The sequence below is a fragment of the Vanessa cardui genome, chromosome 13 (assembly GCF_905220365.1).
Source record: "Vanessa cardui chromosome 13, ilVanCard2.1, whole genome shotgun sequence".
In the NCBI taxonomy this organism is placed as follows: Eukaryota; Metazoa; Arthropoda; class Insecta; order Lepidoptera; family Nymphalidae; genus Vanessa; species Vanessa cardui.
Window position 1 is genome coordinate 6,812,546 of NC_061135.1, and position 7,883 is coordinate 6,820,428.

The window sequence follows — 7,883 nt, forward strand, 5'->3', positions numbered from 1 at the left end:
CCTTATATCAGTGTGACATACAGTATGCAACTAAGCTAATAAAAATGAAACCCTCAAACTTAGGTTAACCACTGTCATCTGTCAGATAGAAGAAAGGCGAACAATTAAAAAAAAACATTAATCCCTTACTTTATACTCATCTGCTGTTCAACCGTCATACAAAAATAATTTGAACTATTACTGATCCGAATTGAAGATTTTGTGAGCCAGGTTAACAAAATAACAAAAAACATAACATCTTAGATTCGTTCATACTTATTACAACGTCAGTGTCAGTACGGATATACTATTTACCAAGTATTCTATTTACTTGTCAGAAGCTTCTAAAAAATAAAAAAGTACTACGAACGTATAACTGTCGACAACTATCAAGCTTACTGACCACATATCAACTTTCCCCACGGATAAATAAAGGAATGTTATATTTCCTTGAAATATAAGCTATTCCCTAACAGATATGTTTCAGATGTATTTACACGTTTATTCATGTAATGCATGTGGATATGTAAATACTTTATGTGTTATGTAAATGCTGCATTCCTTTGTGGTAACATTAGATAAATAAAATAGAAAACGAGGATTCTGGCGAGCTAGAGCCATTCGGAACAATTGAATACCGCTTTATAGAACTTGCACCTAAGAGCTGAAATTGATATTTTGTGCTATAATACATTGAAAAAGCTTTTGTGATAAAATTTATGATTTTTATGTATACGAAGATCTTAATATGTTTTTGGTTAACGAAAATTTTTTATATTTTTTTAGACGGTCATGTTGTATGTGTCAATTTATAAATAAATAGATTATTCTGTATGGAAAATAGATTTACGAAAACAGTCATATTACCTCAATCGTGGTGATTTGAATTTTGAATATAACAAAAAAAAGGACAGTTTTCGATTTAAGCATTCGAAATTCAAATTTTTAACATAAATACAATAATCCTCTTTTTAAATTTGAAGCTAAAATAGTTATCAGTAGAACGATAGCAGAACTAGTTTAATGCGCTCACCACAAGCAATGAAGATAAAACTCAAAGTACATTGAAATTGTTTGCTGACTTTCCAAGTAATAACTGATTAAACTCGTTAAACAAGTCTTTATTACTCAGCAAGATTCTCAATGCAGACAGATATTTTAAATTATTAAATAGGAAAAAAATATTATTACTGTTTTATTAATCTTCGAGGTTTTATATTTTATAATCTGGATTTTCATTTACAATTTCATCGGTCTGCTGAGAATTGAACGTCGTCATCAACCTTATAACTATTCATTAAGGGTTAATAAATAGCCAGTTAGAGCTACGTAGCAGGTTCTGTTAAAAATAATTACTAACATTTTCCTTGGAATTAAAATGTTCGTTTAGTTTAATATTATTAATAATACTCTACAAGTTGGTATATTTTTAAACTCAATTAATTATAATGGAAAGTTATAATACAACATATTTGTATTAAAATAATATGTGATTGTATGATGTATTTTAATAATTATATTATTCCGACTTTTTGTCATCTTTCTCGCAATAACATAGTAAACAAAATCAAAGGATTCAAAACGACATAAGTATTTTTTTGCAATTCAACAATATCGTAAGACTAACGTTTATATATAAATATTGTTTGTATGTATATAAGGAACTCCAGAAATAATGACCCAATTCTATAAAACACTGTTAGAGTTCTGCTGTATTCCTGCTACCTAAAACGTTAAAGTAAAAAAAAAAAACCTTTAGTTTTTAAACCCGATAATAAAAAAACTTTCTAATATTCAATGTATTTACCTGGTCAATTACCTACAATACTAAGTTGTAAGTCCGTTTTCAGTTACATGATATTCGTTTGGAAAACCAATACGTTTTATTTACTATGCCTGCCCTACATAGCGTAACTCTAACCCAAATTGAATAGTAGGATAAATTCCCATTGGCAAACATAAAGCCATACTGTATTGATAATTTATTTTCCAATGGTATCTTAGATTTGACTTAAAGTTCATAAATTGTTATTAAATGAATGCGTTCCAACAGATCCACTATCTTAATCAATTCCATACATACTGTGTAACAATAACTTCATATATACAAAGCTCACGTAAACTACAAATCAGTTATATAATTTATATTGTATCCGTAACCAAGGTAACATGTCTGGTTTTGCATTACATTGAGTAAAATATAATATTTTAAAAAATAAAAAACCCATCTTCCAATAATTTATTTAAAAAATAAGGCGACGAAAAAGATCACTTTACAGAAAGTATAAGACAATATTTGAATTTTACAATATAATCGTATTTATGGTCTTAAATAGTTTTGTTGCAAAATTATCGATTTACTGTTTAATTTATGAAAACTTGAATTAGAAAATGAAAATCAAATTGCAAAATATAAGGAAATAATAAATTGTAAAAAAAATATTTATATTTCCAAATGAAAATAAGGACAAAAGATACTCCTTCCATTATACATAAGAGCAATCGTATCTACAGATTGAAATGAAGCCTCGGTTAAATGGTATTGACACCGATATCAATGAATAGCTATTGTCATAGAATGATAGAGGAGGGTACGTAGAAATGCCCTGCATTCAATTATAACCTTTACATGTAACGCTTTACGAATCAAATTGTAATTACAGATTCGCACATTTAAATTCTTTTCAAAATACAAATGCAAATATCAAACGCTGATTTTATATTTCACTCGTTAGTAAATTAAAACCACCCGGAACAAAAAATATGTGCGTCTATGATTGTTTTTTTTTTACTTTATTTTAAATACATTTCTGTTCAAATTCACTACAATGAAGCCTCAAAAATTCACAAATCATACAGATGTCCTACATCATAATAGCACGTTTTATTTCTGATACTTTAAAATTGTCGTGAATATATTAAAATTAGCGTTAACGAAATACAGACTATGCTATTTTCTCCCATTTAAAATTAATGTTCGTATTTTAAGAAATGTTACTGTACAAGTGGAGACTACCGTATTTGGTGATATAGCTTCATGCAAGCCACAGCGCAAATCCAGAGAGGCTTGGACTTATTACTTGTTGTACCACCAAACAGAAATTTAGCAACTTTATATTCTGGTGAAAGGGCGTTAGTGTACCTAACTACAAGCACAAGGGACAAAACATTTTAATTCCCACGGTCTGTAATATATCGGCGATCTAAGGATTGATTATTATTTCTTAATCGAGTTTGTGACTATCAACCAGTAAGTGGCAAATGTGCACGTTGTACCTATTATAAACGAGCAAGAAAACAATTAAAATAAACCGGTAAAATATTAAATAAATAAATATTAAGATAAGAAATCTTTATCGCAGTACTATAATTCGTCATTAAAAAAATAGTACAGTGTTGCTATGCTAAAAAAATAATATAAATAAAACACAATTAATTTAATATGCTTGTTATAAAGATTGATTTAAGAAAATAATTGATATTACTTCAAAAATAGAATGAATTATAATAAAAACATTTTCATATTAGAAAAATTGAGCGTCGAATTAAATAAATGTTAAACATTTTGTTTCTGAACTACGTCGAATCCTTATATATCATATGAAATACCAATTATAACGAATTCCAAATATTTCTCTAGATTCATAATTCGTCGAATAAAACTACGTAACCTCTCTGACATACCGAAGTCGATAACAAAGTTTAATTAGTTAGGGTAGTTCAACAGTTCCGCCCTAACTATTAAATGGCTGATCATTACCACAGATAATTATTCGTGCCTTATTTGAATTTGTTGAAAGCTAATACTTCAAACCTCGTGATTTATTTTACTTAATTGTTTAATCATAATAGTTTACCAAATACGTTCGAATGTAAATTTATTTTTTAAAACAGTATACATTTCATAAAAAATATTATATTTGCGTTAATGAAATATTATTTTTACTCGCCGGTAAATGTGTGATGAATCAGTTGTAACTACCAATATGGTTTTCCAAAGAGGGTACCGAATAAAATATAAAAAAAAAAAAACACAAAATCAAACTGGAATACAACAACACAGCGGTTGATGCATGCTGGAATATAAGATATGTAAGTGGCATTTAATCTGTACCGATGGTAGGCCTTGCACAAAACACTATTACCAAGTAAGGTATATTTCAAATTATATTATTACTATATAAGCTTCTGCGCTTCCGAATAAGACCGCTTTAAATTTAGAAAATTAGCGTGATAAGCGTGAATTTCATGTTCTTGTAATAGATATTTGATATTAGCTAGTAATACGTATAATAACATTGTACCTCACTTGGTCTTACTAACATAGTCACAGCTTTACACGTGGAATTATAAAGCAACTCGAAAGGATATTCGATAATTTAATCATATGAAAACATATTTTATACATAAATGTATACATTAACTTCTGCTTCTGGTAAATGAAGCGTTTAGGAAATAGTAACTGAAAAAAGAGTTAAATATTGAAAGAAGGCTTAAAAGAACGCAAAAATAATTGTAAAACAACAACACTTAGGGGCAACTAAAGCCGTCAAAGCCTAGTCCTAAAGTATAATAGTATTGCATATTTTAATTTTATACATAGAGCAACTCGAGCGAACCGTCTTATCGGTCCAATTTGCATAATACGTACACGCCTGCAACCGCTTTTGATATTGCTAGGAGATTATCGCCGTATAAGCCGACGTCTTTGCTACCCTCAATGAGATTCTACGTCAGCCTCGCTCTACTATCGACTAACGGAATCACCATGTTTTCCTTGCCTGTTTAAATATACGCTGTGCCAGGAACAATTCATGAAAAGACAAGGCCATTCGTGGCTTAGTTATCTTCAACATTACGGTGGGGATCTATGACGGCTTCTGTTAAATAATCTGTTGATGTGTGATGTACAGGTTTATGTGTGTGTGAAATTCGGACTTCTAATGCAACAAAGGCTTTTATTTGCATCACACAAAACCAATTGTATTGGACAGCATAAATACTGCTTGTTCCAGATATGATTGATTATATTTTATACCTACCTTGATGTATCATGTCATCGTTTTATTTTATAATTCTACCTTTATTGGTTTTACATTATATGAAATAGAAAAAACTTATTGTTTTTGACTTTGCTAGTATTAAAATATAGAATAAGCATTTATTTATTATTTTGATATGTACATGGTGTTTTTGAGACTTATTTGCTTCTTATAAAAATATTGTATTAAATGGAAATTAATTAAGTATTTTGTTTAACTTACTTTTTAACAGTCTTAATTAAAACATAGTTTAAAATACAAATTAACAGCTGGTTAATATCACACTGCTGGAATAAGGCTTTCACTTCTTTTGAGGAAAAACCTTCAAATTTATCAAGCTGCTCTATTGCGTTTCGGTAGATACATATGGCTGAAATATTAATAGGTGTGACACGAGAAAGTATCCTAACGATTTTTTCCTAATACTTGAGCAAGGAATGAAAATCTAAAATAGCAGGAACATTTCTGAAAAATGTTTACCCAGCTAGAGATCTTGCGTTGAAGTTACTGTGTTGTCATAAAAAGTTTTCAAACAGACAAAACCAGTAACGTTACAGATCTAGATCGTAGATATATTAACTTTTTGTAAGAATATACTAATTTAGTCATAAAATTATTAGCGCTGGGAACATATGTATACAATATTAGCGATAGTGTTGTATCTTATAAGCTAGTATACTAAAGACCTTACCAATTAATAGCTTGTATAGAAGACTATATTAAATGCAGTAAAATATATATTCTAATCTGAATTAAATTATATGTAGTTTATATTTGAGTTGCACTTGTTTTCACATAAAAATAATACTTTAAAGAGCAATTGCAACTATTTCTAAAGCGATAGTCCTCAACAAAAATCCAAAAATAATAAAATATTTACGATCAAGCATATTATAATAACAATTTAAATATGTAATAAAAAATCAAGTAAAACTTTAGAAGTCGTAATAATTTTCAAGAGTGCACATTATAACTTAGAAATGATAAAATATCTTTCTTAAATATGAAATGTTGTAATGATCTTCTTAAACTTTCTGTCTGTCCAACTTTCACAATTAATAATGCAGTAAACTTAACAAATAAATGTATGAGATACGGTGTACAAGAGCAGAAGTACGACCGGTTCAATTCTGAAAACTTCGTACGATTGCTCTCCGCATTTCGTCGCATAATTCATGTATGTTACTTAAATATTATGAATATTCATTTTATCAAACGATTCATAGATCAAAATAACCAATAAATTGTTATTTATCATTATGATTGAACATTTATAAGAGTTCATCTCTAAATAAGCGATGTTATTGTTTTTAGAAATAGGCTTAAAGCAATTTATAGATGGTTCGATATACAAACCTAGTCCAGCAGTTTTACAACAAAGTTAATTGAAAGAAAACACAATATTAAGTGACTCTTTTCAATTTATATTTGATGATATTACCGAAAGGAAAAACAAGGTAAGATTCTTAGGTGGGATAATATTTAGATTTTTGCATCTGGATCGCAGAATACATTTCCACGTATCCTCTCAGGGCTGATGCTATCACAGTAATATTATTCAGTTTATAAAAACTTGCGTTTTTACTATTATATCTTTATACTTTAGTGTTAAGAGTGAAATTTATTTCACAATAAAATAAACACTTACTAAACTTACTTACTTACACTTAAAAAACGATCATATAATTTGATGTCATTTGAATCTTGAATCGTATAGATATTGCATATGTTTGTGATCGTAAACTTCTAAACGATAGGCCGATTGGGGTCACGGACTTTATTGAATGCTTCGTTGATCTAGTAACAAGCTTATAAGGCTGTTGATTCTGAGATCCTGACTTCAAAATCAGGTCAGAAAAATAATAAATGGTTATAGTTACCGTCGGAGAAATTGCAGCCGTTTTTACCTCTAAATTATTATTTGGGAATAGCCACCTAGGCGAAAATTTTATATTGAATAATTAATACTTTACTACTTTACTAATTAATAGCAGTGAGAGTGCCAGATAGTTGGCTCAGCAGTCTAGATATCATTAACTACATTCAATTAATATTATTATCAAAGATAATTGTAAGATTTATTTATATTTTATTTATTTATTTATAATTTTACTAGTATTATATATTAAACTAAAACTAAAAATGAACTTATTTATTAATAGTCAAATTAAACACTACGACCGGTTCGGAAAATAAAATACCGGCGAAAGAAACTCAGAGAGTCATACATTAATCTTACAAGAAAACCTACTCTGTCTAACAAATATATACTTATGCAGTACACATTAACTTATTACATTTTATTAAAAAACCTATACCAGACGAATATTATCAAAGCTTTATTTTATATGAAAGGAAAAATATAAGTAATTGCTTGTTAAGTAGCATCATTCACCTCGGGTAAAAGACGTTCATGCAAAGCTCATGAAGAGTTATGCCTCATATTTTATAGGAAGGCGGGGATCTGCATCCATATGTTCGTTCAGACGATTAAATCCGTACCATTTTCCATATTCGCTTAAACCTTGCACATCTGCAGTCTTATATTTCAAATGTAAAAATAAAAGTAATTTGTGGCCGAAACACTTTGAGCATTTTTCGAAATTCGCTATCTATAAAACGAATATTAATCGGAGAGAGTAGGAAGAAATTTATCTTTAAACTAATGTTCTTTTTTTAAAAAATATGAATGTGTCAACTAAAAGACTAGCACTAGGAAAAGTATTCGAAAATTAGTACCTGAACTAAGAATTTTAATTGGTCACTAACGAGACAGGTTCACTTGCGAAAACATCTTGAGACATAAAGGCGAGTCGCCTTTGTGTGGAGAAATGTAATTTCATAAGCCAAGGGGTACTGTAT